The sequence below is a fragment of the Rattus norvegicus genome, chromosome 3 (genome assembly GCF_036323735.1).
Source record: "Rattus norvegicus strain BN/NHsdMcwi chromosome 3, GRCr8, whole genome shotgun sequence".
Taxonomy (NCBI): domain Eukaryota; kingdom Metazoa; phylum Chordata; class Mammalia; order Rodentia; family Muridae; genus Rattus; species Rattus norvegicus.
Genome location: NC_086021.1, coordinates 64,307,245 through 64,323,692, shown reverse-complemented (window position 1 = coordinate 64,323,692; position 16,448 = coordinate 64,307,245). Strand labels below are relative to the sequence as shown.

The 16,448-nt window shown below is 47.1% G+C and overlaps 1 long non-coding RNA gene across 1 annotated transcript; it reads right to left on the bottom strand.

Annotated features, from left to right (window-relative positions):
* Positions 1-4,553: 4,553 nt before the first annotated feature.
* LOC134486285 (uncharacterized) lies at positions 4,554-15,419 on the bottom strand. Its single transcript, XR_010065092.1, has 3 exons — positions 15,296-15,419; positions 8,815-8,881; positions 4,554-5,179 (listed from the first exon to the last, which is right to left on the bottom strand). It is a non-coding gene; the product is annotated as an uncharacterized LOC134486285 (long non-coding RNA).
* Between the last annotated feature and the right edge of the window lie 1,029 nt (positions 15,420-16,448).

The following is a 16,448-nucleotide window of genomic DNA, read 5'->3' as shown; positions in this document are numbered from 1 at the left end:
AATGTAAATTTCAGCCTCGTTCAGACCATTCTCAGGTTAACATCAATTTTCCTCCACAGGTGTCAGGATTCATTTAGGCTTTTTTTTTTAATTGGGAAGTTGATTCCATCTTTAGCCCTAGTAGGACTGACAGCAGGCCCTGCTCTTTCTCCGTGTGTATTCTGATGGGTGCTGGTCACTCACAGTGTCACAGGGGTCTCTGGTAATCATCTAGGGGATTGCTAAGCTTATTTCCCGAAATAGACAAAAAATTGACCAGGGAAGATGGAAGACCAAGAAACAGAGAAAGAGAAAACATCAGTTTTATCCCTAGAGATGGAGAGGCCTAAGGCAGGAAGTCCGCTGTGGATGCTGGCTTTGAAGTATTTGATAGGTCCCTGGATCCTACACTTTCCCTCTTGGCATTGGTCAGATACCCTTCATATATCCGTTTCTCCTGGTAAGGTCTCCTGGGGACAAGAAGCTGCCAGCTCAGGGAGTTCTTTTCCACTTCATGGTCTACCCAATCTCTAACTCTCCATCCGCAGATTCATCACAGTGACATAGCTGTCATCCACATTTTGTTCTTGGGGATGTGGTCCCTGTATCTGGGAGAGGCAAGAGGAGCCCGAGTAGGATGATCAGCAGTCCCAATGTCCTTCAGCAAAGTCACTTGTCCCCTCCACCTGAGGACAAATGGACTAGAAGCAACATTTAGACTGCCTTGTGACCTGGGCAATTACAAACGGCAAATTATACCACATACATGCAGCTCACACATATGCAACACGCACACACTCACAGAGACACAGACATTTGCATTAAACATACGGAAAGTCTCAAGAATTACTAATTAAAGGGGGCTGGAGGAATAACTCAGCAGTTAAGAGCACTTGCTGCTCTTCCAGAGGAGCCTGAGTCAAGTCCAAGCGCTCACAACCATCTGTAACTCCAGTCCCAGAGGATCTGACGCCCTCTTCTGGCCTCCTTGGACACTGCACACAAATGATTGACAGGCATACGTGCTGGCAAAACACCCACGCACATAAAAATAAATAAAAAATGTTATAAGAATTACTAATTAGGGGGACAAGCCATAGCAGATAAATATCTGTGTTGGCACATAGAACTCTGGGTGTCACCTGAGGACCCCTACAGCACGCCCTTCTTCCCCTACAGGGTCCGGTACTTGAGTCCAGAAACGATTCGTTTTACTGCTTTCTTCATAAAGTGAGCAGTGGCGTGGCACTATCCAGTCACCACACTCTTGGTCTCATCTCAAGAACAGAGAGTTCCACACCTGCCTTCAGGTCCTTCTGCGAAGGCAGGAGGAAACAAAGAAGCAAAATTTCTAAAGGAAAGGATACATGTAGGAATCAGCAGAGCTGTCCCGCTGTGACTATAGACACTGTAGCCTGGAAGGGGGCGCATTGAGCTCCACGCTTGTTGCTCAAAGAAATAGACAATAGTCACAGCCCATTAAGATGCCATCTGCTCCGTGTGAGGCAGGAAAGCCATTCTGGCTGAGGCAGGCATCTAATCTCACCTGCATCTCTCCAGCTCCCCACCTTGTAGTCTGAGGAGGGAGGCTCAGTTCACTCCCTTATTTTTCTAGTAGATTGGTGCCTTTTACACCAAGCCATGGCTCCGCCTGAACAACTGTTGTTTGAGACATTCCTAACACTGTCTGGAACGCTGCCAAAAAGAACACAGAGTGCAGGTCTGTGTCCGTGGTTGTGTTAGATCCAGAAAGGGAGAGGCCAGGGGAGTGTGGAAAAGGTCACTGGGACTTTGGACTTGAGTCAGACAGGCAGAGAACATTCATCCCTAGGGAATGGGGTGTGGAAGGGAAATGGGGCTTAAAGGAGGAAATTATACACGGATAAGACAGGCGTTTAAGAGTCAAGTCCAAGAAACACAACTTAAAATAAGCATGGTGTGTGTTAGCCCTGGCTTCAACTGCAGAGACCAGGGCACCACAAGTGGCTTAGATGCTTTTTTTTTTGGTTCTTTTTTTCGGAGCTGGGGACCGAACCCAGGGCCTTGCGCTTCCTAGGTAAGCGCTCTACCACTGAGCTAAATCCCCAGCCCCGGCTTAGAGGCTTTGAAGGTTAAAATTACTTCCGGAATCACAGTCCAAGGGTTGGTGTGCTGTTCATGGACCCAGGGAGACTAGATGTCTACCTTTCGGCTTTGTTAATTCTTATCTGTGAAGTAGCATTTTTGAGGACACCTCATGGTCCAAGATGGCACCCGAAACTCCAGTCATGGCCTCCACACTTTAGGCAAGAGAAAAAGACCAACAGGTTCTTGCAAGCACTCCTTTGATTAGCCTTCCCGGCAGACTCTGTTTACAGCCTCTGCTTCATGGAATGGGCTTAGTTGAAAGCAAGCCTGAGAATATCGTCTCTGCTTGCTGGAATAAAACTGGTTCCTGCAGGAGGGTATTCAGAGAGCATGAATGGGGAGTGGGGTCAGCAACTGGCAATCATTTCCGTTTGAGTTGAGGCAGTGACGCCTCGTGGTTAAAGAGAATCCACAACAGCAGAATACTGGGGTTGACGCTTAGGATCTACCATCTGCTGGCAATACGCTCGGTGACAGAGCATTAAGCCTTTCTGAGCGGCTGCTCCTTCGTCTGAAAAATGAGGAAAGTGCTAGAAACTTCTCCTCGTGTCTCATGAGAGTCAGATCCAGGCAGTATCAGATCAGGCACAGGGAAAATAGCCCAAACCAGCTGCTACTGTTATGACTCTATTCAAAGGGCCCGGAAAGCAAATTTTTGATATATAATAAAAAATTAAGGCCCATTAAATAAATCTGCCACACGTACATTGTGAGGTAGGGTTTGGAAAAACCCATACTGATGGCTGCTTATATGTGTGAGGTCTCTAAGAAGTCGGCTTGAAGGACCCCTGCATTTTCAAGTGAAGATTCTGAATGGTTTGGGAGGTCCTATGAGCTTGGGGGAGAGGGGTAATGGGAGGTGGCCTCTCCCCAGACTCCGTACTGCCAACCTGGTGAGGGTGGAAGGACAGAAATTGCACATGCCGTTAGAACACACCCTTCACTGCTGTGGATGTCTCTGTGACCGCCACAGTCAACAGAATAGTGATCTAGGAGAGGCAGGAAGGCAGTTGGTTCAAACCCAAATATGTATTTGGGCATATTTAAGCATAGCACAATTTGATGAATATTTTTCTGGTGATAATGAACTTAATCCTATGTGCACAGTAAAGCTTAAGATGTGACCACATTAAAACTGTTTATGAAGCCCATGTTACACCTTCTGTAACAATAGTTCTCTATAGATTGACAAACTCATGATAAGGGCTTAGGGAGGAAGGTCTGGTGTGGTCTCAGTCACGAAGACAGCACAAAAGACAATGGCTATTAACTATGTCTGCTTCCAGTTTTCTGGGTGGAAAAACAGAATATATATCTCTCCTTTTGAAGAGACAACCCCATGCGTTTAATATTTCTGGTTCCTCTAGTACGTATCCATGAGCACCAGGACCTCTGTGCCTCCTACATCTTGCCCCATCTTCATTTCTTAAAGAGGAATTTGTGGCTGTAGTAGAAGCCAGGGTTGAATGTATTGTCTGCATGGCTAGACCAAACAATATAGACAGGTATATACGAATAACTAACCAAGGACCAAGGACAGAGGAAAGCCGGCAGAACCATGACGGCCATTCAAAGGTTGCCGGGAGTTGAACCTGGGTACTTTAGAATCCAGTGCTCAACAACTGAGCCATCATTCCAGCCCTACAGATCATTAATTTGGTCACTGATGGTATGAGAAAAACCTGACACATTAAGGTAACACATGCCAGGAAACTGTTGACAAACAAGATTATTCTTTTTTTTTTTTTTTTTCCTATTCTTCTTTTTCGGAGCTGGGGACCAAACCCAGGGCCTTGCGCTTGCTAGGCAAGTGCTCTACCACTGAGCCAAATCCCCAACCCCAAGATTATTCTTGAATAAGAAATAATCTATAGTAGCTTTTAAAAAACTGGTTCTCTAATTTACCTAGAAATTTATTAATTTCTGCTTCTATTTTTCCAGTAATATTAGTCGTTGCCTTAGGGTTTTACTGCTGTAAAGAGACACTGTGACCAGGCAACTCTTCTAAAGGAAAACATTTCATTGGACTGGCTCACAGTTTCAGAGGTTTAGTCCGTTACTGTCATGGTGAGAAGCATGGTGGCACGCAGGCAGACATGGTGTGGAGAGAGCACTGAGAGTTCTCTATCTTGATCCTCAGGCAGCAGAAGGAGACTGCCACACTAGGCCCAGGCTAAGCATAGGAGACCTCAAAGCCTGCCTCCACAGTGACACACTTCCTCCAGCAAGGCCACACCTATTCCAACAAGGCCACACCTCCTAATAGTGCCACTCCAGTGGGCACTGATTTAAATGCACCAGTCCATGGGCCATTCCATGTATTTAAACAACCACAGTAGTTTTACTAATCATATAGGCCATTTTTGTAACCTCTCTATCCCAGTGTGAAGATTTGTGTATGCTTGACCCAAGGAGTGGTACCCTGTCGGAGAAGGTGTGGCCTTGTTGGAGTAGGTGTGCTACTGTGGGTGTGGGCTTTAAGACCCTCCTCCTAGCAGCCTGAAAGCAAGTGTTCCACTAGCAGCCTTCAGATGAAGATGTAGAACTCTCAGCTCTGCCCGCGCCATGCCTGCCTGCTTGCCTAGCGCTGCCCTGCTCCCACCTTGATGATTATTGGCTGAACCTCTGAATCTGTAAGCCAGCCCCAATTAAATGTTGTCCTTATAAGAGTTGTCTTGGTCATGGTGCCTGTTCACAGAGGTAAACCCTAAGACACCCAGTAGTCATTCCTGGGACTGGTAATAAAAAGCCTAAAAAGTTCTTAGCATGGCAAAACAATATCATACTGCCTCTTATTACAGGAATGTCTTTTATCTCCCGTGGCAAAGGGCATTTGGATTCTGCATTGACAAGCTGAGAATTAGCATGTAATATAGTTGGCAAATATTTTTTACCAACTGCAGTATGATGTCCCTGTTGTCTTCCTAAATCACTGGCTTATTCTTCCTCTTGGGACATTTACTGTTGACACGCACGCTCTCTGTCTTCAGATGGTTTGTCTGGTGGTCTCTGAGATGCTACCCTGGTCATTGGAAACACTGGAGCAGGAGTCATCTGTGACTTCATTCATTTTCTGGAAAGATAAAGCATAAGTTCACCCCGATATTAGGAGACCATCAGGCCTTTCCGTTTGCTAGTTCTAGATCTTTCCATCTAACATATACTTTAGGCCATGTCTCCTTTAGAGCAAATGCTTTGGGGTTAGCAGTGGAAGCATCATCCTTTGACGAGATAAACGCTGGAGTTAGTGTGGCTAAATGTAGCATAGACTGTGGGGGCTTAGGTGGGTGTGAATAACCCCCCCTTTTATATTTTCTAAATTCATCATTTAGGTATTTGATGGGGTCATTCCACAATAGCTTGACCCTGTGGATTGTAAGGGATTCCAGTAATGTCATTAATCTTCCGTAAATTGTTGCTAGTAGAAGCAGGATCCTTTCCAGTTTTTAGTTTTAATGGGAGTCCTGGAAAGCAAGTGCATGTGCAAGGTCAAGCTCAAGATGTGATCTAATGTTATTTTCCTGGACCGGCTCCCCACCCCTGGGCCCCATGCCACGTCTTGGCCATGCTCAGAAGCTGACTAGCTAGGGAGAGGCCTTGTGCACACCTGCACTGCATTCTGAGTACAGGACTCTTTACACCTGACAGCGTAGAAGGCCCCAGACACAGACAGACAGACAGCCTTAACAGCTCCAGATGTCAACCTGTTGTGTGAACCATTTACTTATAATTATGTACTAGAAGCTTAGAGTGCTGTGTAAAATGTGCCTTCAATAGAAGATAGGCTCTCCCAAGCCTGCTCTACCTTCCACCCTGCCAGAATTTGATCGTTAATGTCAAATTGTTTTGTTTTATTTGCCCCAAACAAAACAAAGCAAAACAGCAACAAAACCCAAATACAACAACAAAACCCAACTTGAGATCTTCAAGATTTAGGGTAATTTAAGTTCTGAGCTCAAGAAGACTCTCCTACTAGATATTGGGATACTCAGAAGTACCTGAGAAACCATCACAGAAAACCCCAAGGGAGAAAACAAATGGGTTTTCCCATGCAAACATGAAAGTACACATGGCTGATACTGTAAACGAAACAACACTGTGAACACTGTGGAAGCAGAGTGGAAGAACTCACTGGGAGGCCCCATCCAGTTCTTACGACTTATCACAGGCAACCTGATATAACACAGTCTCAGGCTGGATCAAAATAATTTTAAGGGAAAATTTCAAAATACTCTATAGTCTGACTCCTACTGCTTGCACTTCCGGTTCAAGCCCTTCAGCCTCCAAGAGAATTTCAGAAACATGCAACTGTGTTTGCAGAAGAAATAATCGAAAAATTCATTCGTGGTATTAATTTACCCCTGTTTTCCTTCTGAAATCTCTCCCAAGCCCTGTTCACATGGTTATTTTTGAACTTTTTTTTTGTGATGCTGTATAAAAATGTAAATTTTTAAAAATGAAGTTTTAGTAATCATAAGTTTGAAGAAATCTGGGTAGATTGAACTGCCAGTGCCTAAATGGCTGGAAATAAGAAAGTGTCCACTTTTGATGTAAAGGACAAGATGAATTCCTTATTTTGCTAATGTTGCACGTGCATCGTTGGATGGATGTGTAGTATTTATTTATTTATTTATTTATTTATTTATTTATTTATTTATTTAATGTATGTGAGTACACTGTACCTGTTTTCAGACACACCAGAAGGTTGTGAACCTCCATGTGGTGGTGGGAATTGAACTCAGGACCTCTGGAAGAGCAGTCAGTGCTCTTAACCGCTGAGCCATCTCTCCAGCCCTGGATGTGTAATTTAACCAGGCATCATCGGGGAAAGAATCTCCCACAGTCTCTTAGTAACTGACAACCCACTGGAGCAGCCTTCGACCAGCACATACCTGAAACCACACCACAATGTGCCCTGGCCCTCAGAGCCTCCTGTGGCCTCTCCAGGCTCAAACTGCCACAACCAGAACCCCTCCTCAGCAACATGTGTGGGGCAGTAACCCTCTGTCGTCTTTCACAGCGTTTTAGTCACCTGTTCATTGCCCTGACCAATAACTAAGAATAACAGCTTGAATGAGGGAGCTTTAATGGGGTTTATGATTTCAGATGGTTCAGGCCGTTGTGGTCTGGGAGGGGTGGGATGGAGAAACTCAGCTGTACCTCGGCAGGTCAGGAGCAGAGAGTGAGAACAGAAGTCTTTAGTGATACGTACCCAATAGGGCCTGTCCTCTCCACAATCTCCCAAGATACTGCTACCAGAGGAAGCCAAACATTCAAAATGTGAGCCTTTGAGGGTGTTTCTATTTAGTTAATAAAACACACTGATGACCTTCTCTGACCCCTTTAAAGCCAGGCTGGAAAGTACCAGATGAGACCTGATTCCTCTAAGCTCCAAACAATGGTCTCCTCCGGATTTTGAGATACTTGAGCCTGGAGACTTAGAATGATAAATTTGTTTCTAGAGTCACACCCAGTCAGAGAGTGTAGCCAGTGTGGGGCGCAGGCAAGGTTAAAGTCAAGTGTGCTCCTTCTCTCTCATTTCCTTTACAGAGAACACGGAGAAGGCAGTCAGGCCTAAAAATGTGGAAGTCAATTGGCCACAACTAAAATTACTCGGCTAAATCGGACACGAAAGGATAACGAATATGATTTTGCTTGTGTGCGGGGTACTTAGAATAGGCAAATCCATAGAGACAAGAAGAACAGAGGTGCCCAGGGGCCCAGGAGGGTGACACGGGGAATGAGGGATTGGTGTTCGTGGGGTAGATTTCTTTTTGTTTGAAGTGAAGTGAAATGCCTGGGTATCCATGATGCCGACAGAGCATTGAGAATCTACTGAATTCCTTTAAACTGTACTTCAAGAGATGGTCAGAATGGTACATTTTGCATGGTATTTACTTTATCCCGGGAAAAGGAGACCAAGGAACATGCAGGCGTGTTTGGAGGGTTTAGGGTCGGCTTTCCTGAGACGGGGTCACCTGCTGTGGCAGCTCCTAAAGGAAGTTGTGTGGAAGAGACGTGGTCACGGGAGAGGGGTTAACGAAAAGGATCTTTAGTCCTCAGCCATTGAGAAAATCACAGCCGGAAGTGCGAACAGCTTCTGCTCTGGCAGCTCTTGGGATGGGGTGGGGAGAATGGGCATGGGGACTGGGGTGTCCACTTTATCACCTTAAGTAGCTTCCTTGCTGTGAAGACATTAGAAAAGGTCTTTTGCTTTGGCAGGGCTGGAACATACTGGAAACCCATGGGAATGTAGCTTCCCACCCCCCACGCCCCAGATCTACCTCGGAGGGATATGTGGGATCACAGCACTGCAAATTTGGAAACGGACAAAACCAAGCATACTCTGAAACTATCAGTTACCTAAGTTCCATGGGTTGACCATGGAGGGAGTTTCAGACAAGGCCTCTAGATGGCGCACAGACCGTGATAAATACCTGAAGAGGCAGGGCTTCTCTGTAGTTGGAGCCTGAAGGCTCCCTTCAGATGCAGGGGTTTTATAATATGCTCTTCCTACTCCAACCCCAGCGACATCCCGCCCCAGTACCCTTCCGCATAGTTTCAAAGATGGCAGCTTTGATCATCTGGAGGGCAGTGGTAGGAGAAGGAAGTCGATTTACCTGAGGATGCCCTCTACCAGCAAAGAGGCCAAAGATGCACAGAATCTCTCACAAAGGGTATCATCCACCCAGGCCATAGGTTACTTACTATGAGTCAAAGATGAAGACCATTGAGGAGCAGCTGATCATCATGGGAGAAGGGACAACTCTGTTAGCTGTGAGAAAAGACCAAATTTAAGTCCTGAGTTTTGGAAACAGTAGGGTTTTCCTACTGGGGTGTTTAGCCTCAGTAAGAGCCACAAGGAAGTGGGGTTGGGGAGCGGGATAGAGCTGTGGTTCAGACCTGCGACCCAGGAAGACAAGGCTGGACAGCTTCTCTGACGCCAGGGTCATTTTTACTTACACAAACAGCTGACACACACAGCTGCAGACCCAAGCAGAGACAGCCTCCGCCGTGGTCTAGACAACGTGCAGCAAGCCACTGCTGTGAGAACAGAGAAAGTGGGGTTCATGCTCAGTCTGCACCCAGGTCAACCTCAATTCTCCTCCACTTAACAGGAGTGTTAAAGACTCTGTGCAAACAGAGCCCGCTGGTTGGGTTAGTCAGACACATTTATAGAGGGTCCTTCTAGGACTCATGCTTGACACAGCATGTGGTGAGGTAAAGGTTGTAGAAACTTGTGCCTCGGGCTTCAAGAAGACGAGGTTTATAGGAAGAACAGCCCAGTAGAGTCATGCCTGACTTTTCAAAGGTATTTAAAATTAAAGGTAATTAAAACCAACAAGTTAACTTCTAAGTCTTATCTGTCACATTTTGAGTGCATCGTAACCCCAGCAGGCAGTGGCTACCACGTGGGCAGCACAATGGCTGCTATCATTGCAGAACACTTTATTGGACAGCACTGTGGCATTGTGGGTAATTATGGACATGATATGAGTCCACTGATGCAGCTGACGGTTAATAGCAAATTAATAAGAGTCAAGACTTGGAAGAGCTGTGCTTCTCAGAGAGTTGTTGATGGTCCTCTGAATCCTTGCCCTAGGGGTCAAAAGCACTGTGAGGATGTTCATAACGGAACTGCTGTCTGGGAGAGCTGGTGAGTATGGCATAAAATTTACAGAAATTTAGAAAGTGCACTTTCTAAACTGTAGCCTTCAAATGTTTGGGGCCTCATTTCTTATCCACAGCTTATATGGTATTCTCCCCTATCTTCTGCCTTTGGGGACCACTCTGTTGTTGAGAGTTTCTGTGTGAGTGTGGCCAAGGCAAAGCTAACGATTTTCCCATACCTTATTATTTTTCTCCCTTCTGAGGCTTGGGATTTGCTTTTCTTTCTCCAAACACTATTCCTGCTGCTTCCCAGTCACGGTCATTCCAGGAGAGGATTCTACTCCTTCCTTTCGGGGTGGGCCTAACTGGTCCAAGAGGAATCCTTGGCTATGGTAGGCTGAGGAATCCAGCTCAGGGCCAATCATTGAATGATACGGTTTATGCCACAGCAAGTCATTAGAGGGACACATGAGCCAGGCCTGTGGCACAGGCATGAAATTCTAACCACAAGGAGGCCGAGGCGGGAGAGACGTGAGTTCGAGGCCCACCTGAGTCTGCAATGGTAAATGCTTGTCTAGCATGTGTGAGGCCCTGGGTTAATACCCAATATACAGAAAAGCATTTGGGACTCCTGTGGGTTATCAGGAAATGAAAGGAAGGTGGCAAGTCTTATGCATCTGGGGCATTGTAGAAACAGAAGGCAAAGACAGGAGTCTGGCCTTCAACAGATGGGACTGTGTTTATCAGCGCACACAGAGAGGGGCAGCCTCTCTCTGGAGGGAAATTAAGGTATGGTCTGCCATGGAAAAAAGCCAATCACGATCCTTCCTAAGGAAGGGTGGGGATCTAGGGAATGAGGGAATCGTTGCAGCCATAGAGTATACTAAGAGCCTCTCCTGCAGTCTCTTGAAATTGTTTGCCCAGGGCAGGACAGACTATTTTTTCTAGGATGGCTGATACAGTTGAGCAAGGTCATCTGTAAACTCTCAGAATCCTGTTTTACTAGAGAGGCACTCAATCACTAAGGGCCTTGGGGAGGGGGTGCCTTTACTTAAGAGAGTGACTGCAGGGAGATGTCCTTCTTTCCCCGAACCTTGTCAGGTGTGGGCACAAGTCTTGGAAGTGTGTAGCTACCCAACGCACCATGAGGTAGAGAGCCAAGATTCTCAGAAAGAAAAGAGCAGGGGAACCGGGCTGGGCTGCCTGGCTTCTGGGCTAAGTGCCTCAAGCTGGTTAACCCCTGATTGCTTCAGCCTTGAGCCTGCTAGGCTTTTGTGAACCTCACATAATTATCTCCTGCGGATATTAAAGTTGTGCTGAGAGAACCTTGGGGTCTTGCCACAGGCAGTCACCAAACCAGTATAAGGCAGAACCAGAACACAAACATAGGCATTTTCATCCCAGACTCAAGCACTTGGCCTTCCACCAGCACACAGGCGCATGTCTGCGTTTCAAAGGATCTGGGAGAGAGACCATGTGAATAAAACCCAAGAGCGATACCTGCAAAGAAAACAGTAGTTTACTTTGAATATTGCTTGAGAATGCTTGGCACTTGCAAACCTCGGGCATTCTTTAACATATCTTGGGCAGCTACCTTTAATGGCCTTTCTACTTCTCACTTTTTCTCAGGGTTATTGGGGAAGTCCCCTGGGATATTTGTCTTCTTTACTTTATTGTTCTAAAGAATGGATATGAAAATTCCCAAAAGAATTGACAAATCCCCAGCAGGGTTAAATTAAGTAGTTTGGCTTCTCCCACTCCACAAACTGATCTCTACAGCAAGACTTTTGTTTACTTCTTGCAGGTGAGGGAACCCACCTTTCCATGACAGGAAGCTGTGGACATTGCCCACCCAAGAGGAAGTTCTGAGCCTTTCTGGATTCAGGTCACAACTCCTGGGGGTTGGGTAGCTCTAATCCCAGTCTCTTTGTTTTGTGACTCCATCCCCTCAACAGTGCACCTGACCTTACCGGTTAATGAAGGCCACCTTTCCAGCAAATATCACGGTATATATTCCAAGCTCTGATCAACTAAGAGCTTTCCTGGCAGAAAGGTCACAGCAGAAAAACATCCTCATTCCTGTACCCTGGGATGTACCAGAGGAATGCCTGGAGAGTGGGGGCAGGGGGAAGGTAGCCGGTAAAGCCATTAGGAAGGAATGGGATCCTCCTCCCTCACACCCTGTGGCAGGAGAGCTCCCAAGGAGAGCTAACATTTGCAAGAATTGCTTTACTCAAGCCTTGCTTCTTGCCCAGGTTGGCTGGCTTGGTGGCTCCGTCCATCAAGTGGGACCTCATGGCACCATTGCTCACTGGAGAAAAATATTTGCACCAAGAAATTGTCCATGGGCTTTGTCTAAGTGAACTGAACCACAGCAAATCTGCATGTGGGGAGTGAAGCTGGGTGGCACAGGCTAAGAGACTGAGCAGGAGGATTGCAAGTTCAAGACTTGTTTGGTGTACAGGGTGAGTTCAAGGGTACCTTGGGCAACTTAAGAAGGCTAAAACTTTAAGAGGCCTACAGAGGTGGCTGAGTGGCATAGCTCGGCCTAGCATGGGAGGGGCTCCAGGTTCGATGGTCAGGACTGCAAACAAAGGGATACTTCTAACAAGACTGCTATAGCTCGAGTTACAGCCAGATACAGTGTGTGTTTGCGTGTGATTGGGTGTGTTCGTGGGATGAACACACACGGGGGCGTTTGTATTCTTTCTGGTGTATATGAAGAGGCTCTCAGATGGTCACCCACAGATACATCTGAGGCAGCCCTCAGAAATGTTTCCACTCTCCCTCTAACCTCCAGGATGCTCAGTGAGGGCTGACCCAGGTGCCTGTGCGGCTTGGAACACAGCTCTTCTTGTGAGCTGTGCACCCGAGTTCGGGATATCTGACACAGTAAACTGTAACCACTTGATTCCATCTCCGGCTCTTTACGCTCTGCTTCCCAGAGAAGCTATTCCCCGCTTGGCAGCATCTCATGGGTCAGGTTGCCCTTCACCAACCACTCCTTAGGCACTCAAAGGAATAGCTGCACCCCCCATTTTCTAAGGGTTTGCCACCCCCACTCTCTGAATATTCTTTCAACCCTGCCTCCCTCTGTCTTCTGTGAGCTTCCCCTTGACTCTACCCAAAAGCCTTTGCTTTTCCGTTTGAACAAAGCTATTTAACTCTTTCAAATGATCCTTCTTGCTAAGGCAAGAACAGTGATTCTTAAATCTTCTGAAGGGCTCTGCTGGAGAGGGCTGTTGTCAGCAGACACACAAAGGGGGAGTGAGGTAGTGGTTTTCCCTTACAGTGAGAGTGTGCTTAGGATCACACACAGATGATGCCAACCATTGGGCGACGCTGCTTCTCTTCTGTGGCCTCAACAGCAGGCACAGAGAGGGGAACCTGGAGGTGAACTGCTGCCGGGCTGCCCAGAGGTAAGGAAGACCAAGCAGCTTAGCCCTAAAGGCAATCCAGTGAATGTGGGCAAGAATAGAAGCTGACCGTCCCATATGATCCTTGGACCTCAGACTGCCTCTTTTCACTGCTTCCAGAACTGTGTCTCTGGGAAGCAGAAACTAAGTTCTCCCAGCATTCAGGTAAGTGAGGCTGATACTGCTTTCCTTCTTGGTTTTATTAGCCATATTACCTGCCAGGAAAATTCTAGTGGTTCCTGTAGGTCACTCAATCACACGTTCATGATATTAGTCACAAAGCCCCCTTGATCCCCAGTGCCCAGACCATCCTGGTGGACAGGGGCCCCCTCACCACCACTTCCCTCTGGTTGGAAGTTGTGGTGGCTCTGGGTGTTGACCTTTCAGAATTACAGGCTCACTTGGTGCCCTGTCCTCATGGGCAAGCTACGGAAAATTCTGGAAGAAAACCACAGAATTCATGTCTCAGTTTTCCACATACCAAGTGATCATAGACAAGTCCTTTCACCTCTTTGTACTGCAGTTATATATAAGATGGCCATTATTTTAGTATCTGCCTGATAGTCGTAATTAGTTCTAATATGTTAATAGTCTGCTATATTCTGGAAAGTGTCAGCTATGAACAGTAGGCAGTATTGTGACTGTGTATGTCCTGTATCACAAACAATTTCCTAGGGTTATTGTCCCTGCTTTCTTTGCTAGCAAACTCAAGGCTAAATGACTGTGTAGCTTGTATCCTGTGACAGTAAGGCTGATTCCCAAGGACACCATACTTGCCCCTGACATTTCCAGCATGGGCTGGAGGAGCATCATTATAGGGTGGAGTTCCTCAATCTTAAGGTAGCTGCTGCTTATTCATTAGTGTGGAGAACTGGGTGGGAAGGAGTCAAACACAGAGAACTGGGTATGTGTTGAGCACCACTGGCCAGACATTGTGCTTCTTGGACCATGAATTATCTTGTTTCCTCCCTTCTGGTAAGGATTGGCTGTCCTAGAAATAAATGATAATAGGCTTCTTGGTTTCAGTGAGGAAGAGAACACGCATGGTCACCCACTCTAGTAGGTTCCACAGCACATGTCATCTACTGACCCTCAGTAGACACCAGCTGGTGAACTCTTCATCAGGCAAGGCGACGTCTTCCTTGTCAAGCCAAACCATCTCCCACCTCCTTGTATCTGTAGACCTCTCCCTTGTTTAAAGGCTTCAGGGCCTGGGTATAGTGGACCTGTTGTGTTTGGAAGCCCAGTCCCTTCCTTTGAGTCTGATGTACCCCTCTGCTTGAAGATCAGTACTTTCAGGAGTGATCTGGCCCTTCCAGGTCTGAAGCCAGAGGTCAGTTAGTGTAAGTCTAATAGGAACATCCAAGCTTGTCTCTGGCATGTTCTACCCAAAGTATTTGTCTGAGAACTGCCTGGAGAAGTCAGTGAAAAGTCCTATCTCATTTTTTTTCCTAGCCGAATTCAAACTCCACACTTGGTAGCTACCATGGCTCCATTCTGCAGTGTCATCTAAGGCTCATCATGTGTCCAGGTTGAGGAGGGCACAGTAAATAGCCACCGGAAGTTTCCACAGCCTAGCAGGGTAGCACACAGGTCTTCAGCCTAGATCAGGAAGGGTTCCCAATAGACTGCTGAGCCCACTCCAAGGTCCCTAAGGCCTGGAACTTGGTGGAGCAGCCTGGGCTCTGTTCAGCCTCCCCCTGCAACCCCAAAACACAGTTCTCTGGACACAGTTTGGCATCCTCAAATGGGAGAAACCATAACTGATCTGTTTGCCAGCAGACTCATTATTGAGACTGGACATGTGGACAGCCAGTAAGGGGCTCTTAAAAAATTCCAGTCCTGGAAGGTGACTACCCCTCCCATAGGGTGAATCTAGCTCTAAGAAATCAAGTTCAAGCCAGGCATAGCAGTGGCATACACCTTTAATCCCAGCACTCGGGAGGCAGAGTCAGGCGGATCTCTGGTCTACAGAGTGAGTTCTGGGATAGCAAGGGCTACACAGAGAAACCCTGTCTCGAAAAACCAAACCAAACCAACCAACCAAACAAACAAAAACCAATAAGCAACAACAGCAAAACTGAAATAGAGTTCATTGCCAAGAGGATGTGGGGGCTGAAAACTAGCCCTGCACCGTCCTCTTCAGAACTGCACCATCTCACCGGAGAGATGTCTGAGGAACAGGTCTCCATCTTTGCTGTTCTTCCCATCACAAGGGTCTCCATTGCCTCAGACCCTGCCAGTGGCCAGGGAAGACCGGAACATCTGCCTTGCTTCTGCAGACAGATCACACGCAGAGGACTGTGCTGTGAATCATGGGCTCTGACAGCCGTGTCAGCTGACGAAGCCAGGCGCCCAGCAGATCCTCAGGCTGGAGAACATCTGCTGCTTTGTGAGCCTGTCTCTCCTCCACTTGCTCAGAAGAGGCTTGTGATAGTTATTTGCAAAAGCAGGTGGAGCGCTTTGAAGAAAGTGCGGTTTGCAAGCAGAACCCACACACACACAGCAGTTGCTCTGTGTCAAGCTAATGCCTGGGTATCCTACCCAGGCACAGCGGCAAGGCTGTGGCCTCTCCCCAGAGGCCATTGGAGGCTGCAGGCAGGGAAATATGACTGCATTGTTGGGCTCACGGGACCTTGCATTAGCCTCTAATATGACCCTTCTGGGCTTGTTCACCAGTCTTGTGTTGTAATCTGGGGAGCGGAGCAAAGCCGAGCCACTTATGTGCCGTGTCAGGATTAACTAGATAATGGTGATTGTTAGAGGTGGCGGGGATGGTGGCCATTGGACACAAGAGGTCTCCATTACTTCTGCCATTTTTAGTTTCCTGCAGTCTGTCCTTTTTGGTGCAATGCGTTCAGAACCATTATGGTTTTTCTGGTGGGGGTGAGGGGCATTGAGGTTGTGTCTCCAATTTATTTCTGTTCCTCCAAGGCCAATAGTTACTTTAAAGCTATAGAGATGGTGTGGTCCGAGGCTGACTCACTCGCAGATGAGAATCCTGATGCTGGGTTACAATCCAGCGTTGTGCAAAGTCCCACAGCTAGAGAAGGAAGCAGAGCGTGTCTGTGCTAATTCCCATGTTGACTTTGCCCATGGGAGGAAGGCTCACTACAGTGCCTGCAAGCACAAGCAGGGAATGGGGAGAGGATTTAACTCACGTCCCCTCCTCCCATATAACCATCACCCGGTGAGCAGCGGCTTGCCCCCACCTCTTACCACAGAGCAACCCTGCAGCTGCCCTGATGTGCCGTCACCAGAATTTCTTCAGCAACACGAATAAGAGGCAAACATTCAGACCACGAAAGCAGGCAG